This window comes from Megalopta genalis, chromosome 7 (assembly GCF_051020955.1).
Source record: "Megalopta genalis isolate 19385.01 chromosome 7, iyMegGena1_principal, whole genome shotgun sequence".
Taxonomy (NCBI): domain Eukaryota; kingdom Metazoa; phylum Arthropoda; class Insecta; order Hymenoptera; family Halictidae; genus Megalopta; species Megalopta genalis.
In genome coordinates this window covers 12,870,935-12,884,367 of record NC_135019.1, presented here as the reverse complement: position 1 = coordinate 12,884,367, position 13,433 = coordinate 12,870,935, and positions in this window count along the sequence as shown.

Sequence of the window (13,433 nt, the reverse complement as noted above, 5' to 3'; positions counted from 1 at the left end):
CATCATCCTGCGATGATATTTCGCGGAGTTATCGTCACTTAAATTTGGCCAACTTTTATCCAAGATTGTTCATTGAGCAGCGTGTTAGAACACGGTCTCTCATTAAAAGGATTTCAGCGGTGAAAGTGCATCCAATTAAAAATCTAGAAACATCATCTTAAAGTAGAGATTTCGAGCTTTAATTTGACGAGAAAGTTATCATCCTGCGATAATATTTCGCGGAGTTATCGTCACTTAAATTTGGCCAATTTTTATCCAAAATTGTTCTTTGAGCAGCGTGTTAGAACACGGTCTCTCATTTAAAGGATTTCAGCGGTGAAAGTGCATCCAATTAAAAATCTAGAAACATCATCTTAAAGTAGAGATTTCGAGCTTTAATTTGACGAGAAAGTCATCATCCTGCGATGATATTTCGCGAAGTTATCGTCACTTAAATTTGGCCAATTTTTATCCAAGATTGTTCTATGAGCAGCGTGTTAGAACACGGTCTCTCATTTAAAGGATTTCAGCGGTGAAAGTGCATCCAATTTAAAATCTAGAAACATCATCTTAAAGTAGAGATTTCGAGCTTTAATTTGACGAGAAAGTCATCATCCTGCGATGATATTTCGCGGAGTTATCGTCACTTAAATTTGGCCAACTTTTATCCAAGATTGTTCTATGCTATAATTTTATCGAGCAGCGTGTTAGAGCCTTCGTGTACAGTTTTTAATTAGATGTCCGCGGTAATTAGCTCGTAAAGCGAGACAGCTGAACAGGGACATTTTCCTAAGATGGAAAGAGTCCCCGATGAAAAGTTCGCGTCTCGTCTAGGGGATCGAGAAGCTGTAACAGCCAAACGAGGATTGTTGCAGCCGCGAAAGAAACGTGTGATCCTCTTAATCGACGCCGAGATCGAGGAACACCTACGTCCTAAGGGGAGCGGATGTCTCCCGTCCGTGGAAACAAGATCGGCCGTCGTAAACGGGCTTTGTAAAACACATCGAGCACGGGGGCGGACGGAAACCACCGTGAACGATCCTTTTCACGGATTTAGGGGGCATTCTGCGAGCCCGCAGGCTCGTCTGCGAGATTCGTTCCAGGGCCCGGAGAGCACCGAAAATTTCCTGGAGACTAGAGAAGTCAAAAAGTCGGCCCTGACCTACTGCGCCGCGAAAGGATCACCGTAGCTGCCACGCCGTACACCTTGAAAGTTAATCGGCAAATCCTGTTTGCCCGGGGGCCCTCGCTTTCGACACGCTCGTCCTTTCGCCCCCTTCGGGCGCGCGACCCCTGTTTTTCCTGACACGCATCGTCACCCTTCGGGATCCTCGTGTCAAAACAGATCAGTCGGATCCGATCGCCGAAACAAAGGCCAGCACTTTCTTCTGAAAAAAATGCTTCCACTTTTTGCGCCCCGAAAATACTCCGAACTACCGTTTTCTTTAAAACAGCCCTGCCATCTAGATTTTTTCAAACATTTAACCTCGAACGTCTTATGAAAAGAAAGAAATGTAAATGTACATTATTTTTATTCTGTTTCAATGAGATCTAGACCAGGTCGATTTCACTTGATTTTGTAAGAATTGTTTCGCAAAATAAAGAAACAGAACTGAAGATTAAGCAAGCTAAATTTTTATGCACATTTTTATTTTATGTATTATGCCGTACGCTATCATTAAACTGCGGATCTTATGCAATTATAACAATAGCGAGTGATCGAAAGAAAACACAATGACACTATTATAGAAGAACTCGACAATTTGATTATATTATTTATAACTCATTAAAGTGATTCGAGGAAGGAATAAATGTCTACGCATTTCCTGTTCAATGCGATCGATGCATAACATTTTTATTTTGCATAAAGATACGCAGTCTAGTTATCATAATTACGAACTCTCTCTTTCTCCATTTTTCCCAGAGAGCTCTCTAACGAATCCTATTACTTTCGTTTTGTATTTTATTTTATTGTATTTACATCAATGTTTTTCTTGCTTCTTACTCACTCGATATCATTTATTCTTGTTTCTTCTACATTCTTCGAACTATTTTATAATTATACTCCTATGATTGCTCGCATGCCACGTGTATTACAACGGTGGTCCCCGTATATGCATACAAATAAATTTACATTAAATTTTAATACAATAAATTATTATTATTATTATTATTATTATTATTATTATTGGGTTGGCAACTAAGTAATTGCCGATTTCAGTTATAGACGTCTCTCACTCCCGTTTTTATGATATCCGTAAATGTTATATTATAAAATTATTATTATTATTATTATTGTTATTTTTTATTATCCGTGAATGTTAGCAACTGGACAAATTGAATGCAGCGGTCAAGGAAAAGCGACCAGAATTGGTCAATCGTAAAGGTGTCATTTTCCACCAGGACAATGCTAGGCCGCACACGTCTTTGTCTACTCGGCAAAAATTGATGGATATTGGTTGGGAATTGATGTTATATCCACCGTATAGCCCTGATCTCGCGCCATCGGATTACCACTTATTTCGATCTCTGGACAACTCCCTTCGTGGTAAAACTTTTAACGATGATGACGCTGTAAAATCTCACTTAACTCAGTCTTTTGGCCGAAAAGGATCAGACTTTCTACGAGCGTGGAATTTTCAAGTTGTCAGAGAGATGGCAAAAGGTCATCGAACAAAATGGAAAATACATTACAGATTAACCCTAGAAAGATAACCATATGACAACGTACGTAAAAGATAACCATACGCTTCAGAGGCGCATGCTTTTCTAAGGCGTCAATTTTATACTAACAATGGATATTTATTTAAGTTAATCTAGTCATTTTAAAGGTTTGGCATTATTGTAAAAATAAAATGCATTTATATTATATTTTTTTATATTTTAAGTAATTTTAAACTTAAATCACTAGACCTCTATGAAAAATTAACAAAAATCGACAGTCTTCGGTTTATGGGAACAAATCCCGTAAAATATCACAAAAAATAGTGTTTTATCCTTACAAACTAGTAGACTATAATATAATCAGTGTAAAAAAAACTATAATATTATAAAAAATTTCTTTAGAGACAGTCATGACAAACGTCTTTCTTGTGTTCACCACAAACTGTCTTTTTGCATTTGGCACAGGTCATCTTTGACATTCTTTTCTTTTTAGACGTGCAAAGACTGCAATAACGCCTTTTTTGGCTGAGGGTTCTTCTTCATCATCTGTGGAAGCCTGTACAGCAGATTTTGGAAGAATATTTTCAATGTTGCTTCGCAGATGCCTTGGCAAAGTGGGTGCTTCCAGTCTTTGCGTCATCCACGGTGCAGTCAGTTGTTTATTTCGCAGGCGCCTCTGCGACGTAGGTTATCTTTCTCGGGTTAAACTTCGTTCCAAGTAAAAAAATTTTTTATTTCATTGAACAAATCGGCAATTACTTAGTTGCCAACCCAATATAAGCTGGAAACGTACAAGATCGAAAGAAAAATACAGAGCGCAGTTATTGATCGATGTTTAGAGGTCGGGGAAGAGGTTCCGGAACTTTTCATCTTTATTTTCGTGTTTATGTACGGGCACAATGGAAGATCGAGGATTAACGACGTCCAGCGGCGGCTCTTGTTGTCGCAGGAAAATCGGGTGTTGTTTTTAAAAGCGGACAGGCACAACCGGAACCCGAATTTCCCGTTGCTGGTGGCCGAGAAAGTCGGACGATGTTTACAAAAGGGAACAGCGGATTATCGGGCAAACGTAAACACGACTTATGACTTTATAAGCCGGATCATCCGTTTCTGGATAAATATCCCGACGGAGCCGGGGATTATTGTCGATTGCACAGGTAACGCTTTCTGCCTCGACTTCCCACCGACTGTGAAATCATTTGGAATCGTTCTGAAAACTTTTGCTTTCCTACGGTCGACGCAGATGCTTCGCGTCCAGAGAAACTCGGAAAGATCGTACTTTAACCCTTTGCACTCGAAGCTATTTTAACTGTAAATATAAAATCATTTTTCTCACTTATAGTATTTTTATTTTATATGATAAAATGCATTTTATGCACATGAAATTGACTCTTGGGACTCCCGCGCAACAGTTACAATCTTAACAATTCTCTAAATCTAAACTTTGTTAATATAAAAATTATCTTAGAACGTGATGTAACAAATTTTAGTGGTGCCTCTGAGTCACCACTCGAGTGCAAAGTGTTAAAATTTACTTTAATCGGAAAAATCGCACTTTAAATGCGAAATTGGGTAAAATAGTATTTTAGATACAGAACTAGGATAAAACAGCATTTTAAATGGAGAACTGCGATAAAACAGTATTTCAAGTGGCAAATAGTAAATAGATGTTTTATTTTAGACCATGCGTGCACATTTTTCGAAATACTATATTTTATTTGCTCGAAAGAATGTATTAAAAAAAATAAGATATTTTATTCGTTGTAAAAATTAATTTAAAATAATATTTCAAGTACTATTTTATTCGAACAACTACATCCGAATCTGCCATTTAAAGTAATACTTAAGATATATTTTCTATAAATATTAACCGGCTCTGTTGATGCCAGAGAAATATTTTTAACAGTCAGTCATCAGAATATTCAATCTTAAATAGACTATACAGGGTGTCCCAAAAATGTCTCGCAAACCGGAAATGAGAAGTTCCTGGGATCATTTGAAGTAACTTTTTCCTTAGCAAAAATGCAACCCGTGTTTTCGTTTACGAATTATTAACGAAAAACACTGACCAATGAGAGGCGAGCTCGCCCAGCGCTTGGCGGCCGAGCCAATGAGCGCACGAAGCCCAGTTCCGCTCATTAGCTCGGCGGCCTTGCGCCAGCATATCTCACCTCTCATTGGTCACTCTTTTTCATTAATAACTCGTAAACAAAGCCGTGGATTGCATTTTCGCCAAGGACAAACTTACTTCAAATTACCTCAGAAACCTCCCATTCTTGGATTGCGAGACATTTTTGGGACACCCTGTGTTATGTTAAATAGAAGACGTTCCAGCAGACGAGAAGTGCATTAGGAAAGCGATTTGTACGATGACGCGGCAACGATAAATTAAAGAGGCGTTCTTGAACGAGAAACGTTTTGATCGATCGGTCCAAGAAAAATATTTCCAAGTTCCCCAGCAGCGAAGCGAAGTCACATTTCCCCGAAGATTCAGCTGTAACGCCTGTCTCTTTGGACCAAGCTGTCAAGGACGGCACAGTTTTGACATCTCAGTCACGGGAAATCAGATTATCTCGGCAGGATAACGGACCCCCGTGTCCTGTGCCCGAGACGGCCGCGGCTCGCCTACCTGTATACGGCTACCTGAAACTATTTTCTGGTCTAAGTGCGCGCGACGTCCTTCGTACGGCCGAGGGGCCACGAATGGCCCTTTCGATTCACCGTACACCGGGAACGAATCGCTGGCAAAACATGTTTTGCCCCCCCTCGATTCCTGCGAGCCGAAAGATTCGTATCGCGAACCTGGAAAAAGACGGTCAACCCCTTGGCCAACGGGGAATCGAACTTTTGTGATCAATTTCTTCCGATCATACCCCAAAATTCATCCTAAACGATGCAGCCTTTAGAAATGTCCAAGATGAAAAATCTATTCGCCGAAGACGCACTCTTTGGGACCTTTTTCATGCCATCTGGGACGTGTTTCGTTTGTCGATCTTGGAATAGTTCGATGAATCTAGAGGCTGATTTAACACCAGATTTACGGTACCCGTCAAAATGACGAGTCACAAATTTTTCAATTTACGATTATTCAATTAGTTGCGATTATACTAGTTATTTATTCAATTTATATGTTACTTGCGACAAATGTTACAATAACGCTTATTAAAAATCAGAATAAACGTCTTATTGTTACTTTTATAAACTAATATGAAACAGCTGTTTTTTTGAGCTCTGTAAATCTAGCGTTAAACAAGACACTTTAATCTCGAACAGAATTTAGTAGAGCGTACGATAAATGGCTCGCTGAGACTTTACGAACAGGAATGAATTCCGACCGCTAAGGACACATATACGTGTAGTTGTCACTACACTGACAGATGTCGTGATTAGTATCACGTTTCAATATACACGACGGATTTATCTGCTTTGTTCGATTGAATTTATGGTCAACGATTTCTGCTGTTGCAAAATAAGTAATTTCGATTTTCCAAGTAAATAGCTTACAAAAGAAGATTACTTTTAAGCATCACTTTTGCAGCAACCCAATAGATAGTGGATTTTTTGCGTTTATGATGCTTTGAGATTTTTCACTTGCACAAATACAAGGAGAAACGCGCATTTCAAAGAATCGTTACTACTTCAAATTTGTTTACAGAGCGAGAAATCGTTTAGTTGACGAACTTAACCCTTTGCACTGGAAGCTATTTTAACTGTAAATCTAAAATAATTTCTCTGGCTTGTAGCATTTTCATTATATATGACAAAGTGCATTTTATGCATACGAAATTGAGTCTTGTGACTCACACGATATATAATAATTTATATATATATTATATATTATATATTATATATTATATATTATATATTATATATTATATATTATATATTATATATTATATATTATATATTATATATTATATATTATATATTATATATTATTATATAATAATTTTTTTCAATCTAAACTTTGTTGATATAAAAATCACCTTGGAACGCGACATAACAAATCTGGTGCCTCGAAGTCACCGCCAGAGTGCAAAGGGTTAAATCTTTCTCTCGTCCCGATTCTTATAAATATACGACTAAAAATAATCATAATAATCATAACAAATATAATCACAAAATTGCGTGCACAATTGTTACCAGGAAAATATAAACACTCAAAAATCATGCGATATCGTTATCGTGCCTCCGAGAAAGCCAAAATAAAATGTGACCATCGAAAGTTCCAATTAATCTCGTGCCGTTGCTTACAAATCACTTTCGAAGCACAATTAATGGAGCAGAATTTTCGTCTAAATACCGTCCGTGGATCGGCCGGTACGAAATGATCGGACGAATTCTCGTGGGCGGCAGGAATTCCTGCCATTTTCATTGCGAAGCGGAGCGCTCCCGGATTTTCGAGGAAAGAATGCGGAGGTTTTTCGCCGCAGGGAAAACCGGGTTGTTCGCCGGAAAAATTGCCCGGCTCACGGGGTCACCGTGACGAAATCGATGGGCCTTTCAGGTCCCGGCCAGTTCTTTCCGGTGATAACCATCCGGATGGAACGAATCGTGTTTTCGAAACATTGGTCGCCTTTCCACGATTGTTGCGAGTCGCGCCGCGCCGCGCCGACGAGAATGACGACACCTGCGCCTCGTTTTCGAGCGAGACTAATCCGAGAGGACTTGCGTCCGCCGCCTTCGAACAGACTCCCCTGCCTTCGTCTTGGTTACACTGCTCCCTCCTTGACACGCGTGAAACTATTTTATAGAAAAATTTCTCTTTAACGATCCTTGAATTATATGCGGCACTGACCCGGTTTCTTCGGGATCTTGTGAAAAAAATTTTAGCGGCCGATGTAATTTGTTCGCGATACGCACGAATTTCCTTCTTCGAAAGGCAGATGGTGCAACTTATGGTTCCGATCGCGCGTGCTTTAACCCTTTGCACTCGAGTGGTGACTCCGAGGCAACACTGAAATTGTTAATTCACGTTCCAAGATGATTTTTATATTAATAAAGTTTAAATTTAAAAAATTGTTAAAAGTATAACTATTATTTATGCAGGATAAAGAAATGATAAGAAAAATGTTACTGCAAGCTGCAGGAGCTATATACACATTTGTTCCTTTTCGTGATCATCTGAACCAGTTAAAATTCATACGACGGCACTTTTTAATTATTTAAATATATATTTAACGTTTTGCATTTGGTCTACTCATTTTTTCTATAAACGCGTAAATGTCCAGTTTTGATAACCTTTACAGTTTCGACATAGCGATTTGTATTTACTATTTTTGACTTAACCTTGCACCTATAACTATGATATATTGATAACTAACGGGTAACTTCTTATACAAATTTAATACATAAATAAACGAAGAAATCAATTTCGCATAGACGCCAAGAAACGTACAAAATTTGTCTCGTGTTCTGCCGTGGTTTGTGATGGAAAAAAATCAAGTAAGCAATACCACGTATCCAGTTAAATAATGATATATATTTTATCCAGAGTATGTACACGTGCTATTTAGTTATCCTTTTAACACTAAACCTACCGCGGTCAAATTGACCGCTTTCTTATTTTGCTATTCTGCAAAGTTCCGAGACTCTTTCGTGGAAAATGCTTGAATATTATTATAATAATATATATATAATATTATGTAATAATATTATATAATATATTCATATAATATTATTATAATAATTATATAATATATATTATTATATATATATATATTATAATAATATAATAATATAATAATATACATATATATAATAACATATATATATATATTATTACATATTATTATAATAATATTATTATATTATAATATTGAATATTATTGGAGCAAGTTTTATAATAAAAACTTTACAAATTCTGAATAAATTCGTTCTTCTTACTTTCGTGAAGCAGTACATGCCAGTTAGTATTACTGTTTGGTAGGTTTAGTGTTAAATCCGTTTATATAACTGCAACAGAGTGCCTAGAACGCATTGTTTGACCCGAACAACTGAAACAAGAAACTCAACGCACACAAAATAACGGCCGAGCAGTGACGATGCCTCCGGGCACCGAGGAGAACTATGATCGTTGAATGCCAACAGTTTGACCAACGTAGGTCGAAGAAACGCTACTAACAGTTGCGTGAGATTCATAACCGAAGGTGTATGTTCCTTCAAATCGCTGCAGTCTATCAAGCACGTGTAAGAACACGGTTCAATGGTTCCGGTCGATTTTTTCGACGGTCGTAGCCGGCAAGCAGGGGGTAGCTTTCGTTCCAGTTTGGAGTCCGGCTCCAAGGATGACCGACACGCGTACAAAGGGGATCCGTGTCTCATTGTGCGTTGCGGTGAGAGATCCCGGGGCCCACCAGCCGGAGAAGGGGCCTGGTAGTCGAAGAAGGGTTTGTTTATACTCGGGCTTTACGGGGGGCCTCATTGTTCGCTGTGACCAATTGCGCGCCAGGGGGTCCATCGCTCAGGGAGCGCTCTTCTTTTTCACCCCCGTACCGAAAATGTTTTCAGGTGGGCCCGGGGAAGATCGAGAGAGACATCCTGCCCTTGGAGCTCGCTTCCGATCGGCTTCTTTATCGGCAGTTTTTCCCAGAAACGAAATCTCCTTGGTGCAATTAGCATTCTCTCGTGAATCTGTTCCGATTCTGTCGATCTTGGTAGAAAAAGGGTTGATGAGTGCGAGATAAGAAGAATTTTGTTGAAATAAACTTATAATAATAATTTATATTATATAATAATAATAATATATAATAATATTATATAATATTATAATAATATATATTATATATATATATATATATATATATATTATAATAATAATATATAATAATATATATTATATATATATTATAATAATATAATAATAACTTATAATAATAACTTTATATTTTATACTTATTCCGGTGGCATCGAGAGAACGGCCTGACATGAAAAAAAAAGAGTACGAAGAATGAGTTAAGAAGGAGTGATTTCAGATTACAGCAAATTCTCCCCAAATTGTCCCTCAGTTTGTAAACAAAAATGGACAATTTGGGAAGAGTAGATACGATTATCCGAGTCTCGCGGCTTCGTTTTTATAGTCGTCGATCGTCCAACAACTATAAAAATGAATAATTTTATCTCCTCTTCCCAAATTGACTATTTTTGTTTACAAGCTGAGGGACAATTGGAAAGAAATTACTGCAACACTAAACCTATCACAGTTAAAATGACATTAGAGACTTCTTCGTGGGAAACGATTGAATAAATTACATCATTGGAACAAGTTTTATAATTAAAACTGCCATTACTGCCATTATTGCCATTACTGCCATTACTGCCATTATTCGCCATAACTGCGAATACGAGAAAATATGATAATAAGCAGTCAAGAAACAGTATTGCAACGGGCTTAGGAATAAGCATTATACGTTTTAAAAGTTGTTAGAAGATTAGGACAATTTTCAGTAATCGCAGGTAATAAAGAAAAGTCACCGTTATGTTTAAATTTAGACTTACAATAACATAAAGACTATATTGATTTGAATATTAATTTATATATTATATATTTGAGCCGTTTATTTTGAAAGTGGCACAAGTCACTTTGTTTTTAAGTCGATATATTCAAGGGTTTGCGTTTTAACACGTTCAAAAATATGGATGCCAACTTTCGAGAAGATTTACTTGTATTTGTTATCTCAGGATACTGACATTTTTCTCGGTATAAATAATTTCGTATAAACATTAAAAAATCACCACCTTTCATTACGGTAAAGTGACTTATGCCACTTTCAAAATAGACGGCTCATTTATGCATTTAGCTATTATTAAAAGAGATAAAGAAAAACTTCTTGTCAAAAATAACGTACAAAACCCGGTGCCAAGGGACGAAATATCATAACTCTTCCGCAGCTTTATTTCACAGCTTAAATACATGCCTACTTGTTTACAAATACCGTGGCTCGAGGGCGACCGGCCGCCATTACGTCACAATTATACGCAATGCTTATTAATCGTGCATATACATCGGCCTTCGCGCGACGTCGCCTATTACCGATAGACGGCGTGGTCGCACCTACGCGCGTGTTCCCCAACAAATTTGAAATCCGGCGACGCGTTGAAACACGGGTGCGTTCGTTCGCAAAATTCATGAGACGCGCGCGAATAAATTTATCGTCCCGATTACTCGGCCCGACGATAATCCGGGTGAACGTTCTCCGGCACGGTTCTACCGTTTCGCGCGGCCGCAGGATCACCGCGGGACACGTTCGCGGGGGCCAGCAACACCGCAAGTGCAAAGTCTACAAGCATTTCGCATCGAAATTCCTAATGCACAGATTAGAGCCCTTTGGCACTCGGTAACCGGTAGAATCCGCGGAATGCCCGCGCCGAGAGAACCATCGTGGAACCATCGGTGGACGACGAACGAACCGGGCACCGGTCTGACACATCGGTGGTGCGCGTTCGCGTTCGCGTTACAACATTGTGGCAAAAATCCGATTGGAAACGCGGCCGGGTAAAAACGCCTGAAAAATCATTCATCACGCGAAGTGGCTCGCGGAACGAGGTCCGAGGCGATACGAACATCAAATACCACCGGGGGAAACCTGATTAATAACGAACAAGAAGCGGCTCGCTCAATCTCCCTGATTCATCGCGTAATAATCGACTCCGGGATCCTCCATCACGGTGAAGCGGTTAACACGGACACGCAGCGTGGCGGTCGCGGTCGCAGGACTTCTGCCGGGCCCAGCCGTAGCCTCTTTCCGCGGCTTAATGCTCCCACTATTACACCAGAACCTGTTTCACCTGCACCGTCCCCCGGGTCCAACTCGCTAATTTTCTTTACCGACGCGGTTTTTTTTACGCGCGATTTCGCTGCCTGCGACGCATGGCCGCGCAGAAGCTGTTTGCAGGAGCTCCGCAGGACCTACCAGAACCTCCTTCTGCGGCCTAATGCTCGCGCTATTGCCTGCCAGGACTGCCTCACCCGGAGCAAACCGACCGAGTTCGGTGCAAATTTCGAAACTAGGCGATCGGTTCGACGCGAGGGCCAGGAGAACAGCTGGGTGCATTCGCATTGGTAATTCTGCGGTCGTAAGGAAAAACGCATGTTTAAGTCGCATGTTTTCTCTTCAGTTGACACTAGAATTACCAAACAAGTAAAACGACTGGTTTCTGATCTTTTCTATTAAAGTTATCGATGTTATAAAAATATTTCTGGGAGAAACTTTAAGGGACGCGCTTCTTCATCGACGCATGTATTACAATATAAATCATTCGAAGTTTAAACGAGTCCAATCTTGGCATTGGTAGAAAATACAGGGTGCCCCGAAAATGTCTTGCAATCTGGAAATGGGAGGTTCCTGAGATCATTTGAAGCAACTTTCTCCTTCGCGAAAATGTTCTCCGAGGCTTCGTTCACGAGTTATTAACGAAAAACAGTGACCAATCAGAGACGAGCTCGACTGGCGCGCGACGGCCCAGCCAACGAGTGCACGGAGCCCAGTTCCGTTTGTTGGCTCGGCCGTCTTGCGCCAAATGATCTCGCCTCTGATTGGTCACTGTTTTTCGTTAATAACTCGTAAACGAAGCTGCGGATTGCATTTTCGCCAAGGAAAAAATTGCTTCAAATGACCTCAGGAATCCCCTACTTTCGGATTGCGAGACATTTTTGGGACACTCTGTATAGATATACATTAGAGCTTTTAGGATTCGGTAATTCTAGTGTTAATGCATTAACTTCAATTTTTCGGAATTGTACAACAATTTACAACTTACCGAAAATAAATTACGCCGCGAAGCAATTCTGTGGCTGCAACGAAGAACGCTTCAAGGGCACACATTATGCAATTAAAATCTTTCAAGACGTGTTACGGATTGAGTGAACGGAGCTAGATCGAATCACTTCAATCTTAAATCCTCTTTAGTCAATTTAAAAAACAACTTAGTATTCTATATGCAACCGTGGTCATCCGACTCGAGATATCGATCATATCCTCTGGCATTGCTCCTTCCATTCTAATCCCGAAGTACTATACCACTCATTTGTACGTATATCTTGATTCTTTCTTCTTCTGCATTATATTTCACATATTATCGACTACTCGAAACTTATTTATAACCTACAAATAAGAAATTATATTTCTATATCGATGACTCATAGATTTAAATGTCTAAAGTTCTATTATCTTTAACCGTTTGAGTACCAAGCAGCGCGATCGCGCTGTTGACATTTTATGTCGAGAAAACCCAGCACATGTCGAACATTGTGGACAACTGACGGTGCGTTGTCGAAGCGCGCTCAGATTTACCGAAGCAAGTACATCACACAGCTCCTTTTAATGTTAATAGTACATTTCACAATAGGTAGAATAATACTGTAATATAATGCAATAGTACATTACAAAATAAAAATTTTTAATTCATTATTATTGCGCCGCTTGGTATTCCTCGACATAAAATAAAATGAAACAAGCGCTATCGCGCTGCTTAGGTCTTCTCGTACTCATTTAGAGAAAGCGCGGTTGCGCTGTTTGGGACTCAAACGGTTAAATAATAGAAGGAAACCCTCTTCTGTATTTCCCCGAAGGGCAAGTGAAATACGCTGCAGGATATTGCGAGTCGATCCGAAGAATCTCTATCGAGTCCGCCACGATCCCAGAGCTCCTTCTCCAGCTTCTCATAGTCGGCAAAGTAGACGAAGTTCATCAATTCTCAATTCCTTGTCTGTTCTCTAACAAAAATCATGGAATAGCTTTGGAGAGGACATGTCGTCGCGCGGGAGGCGTTCGCAGGACCTCGGCCAGCCT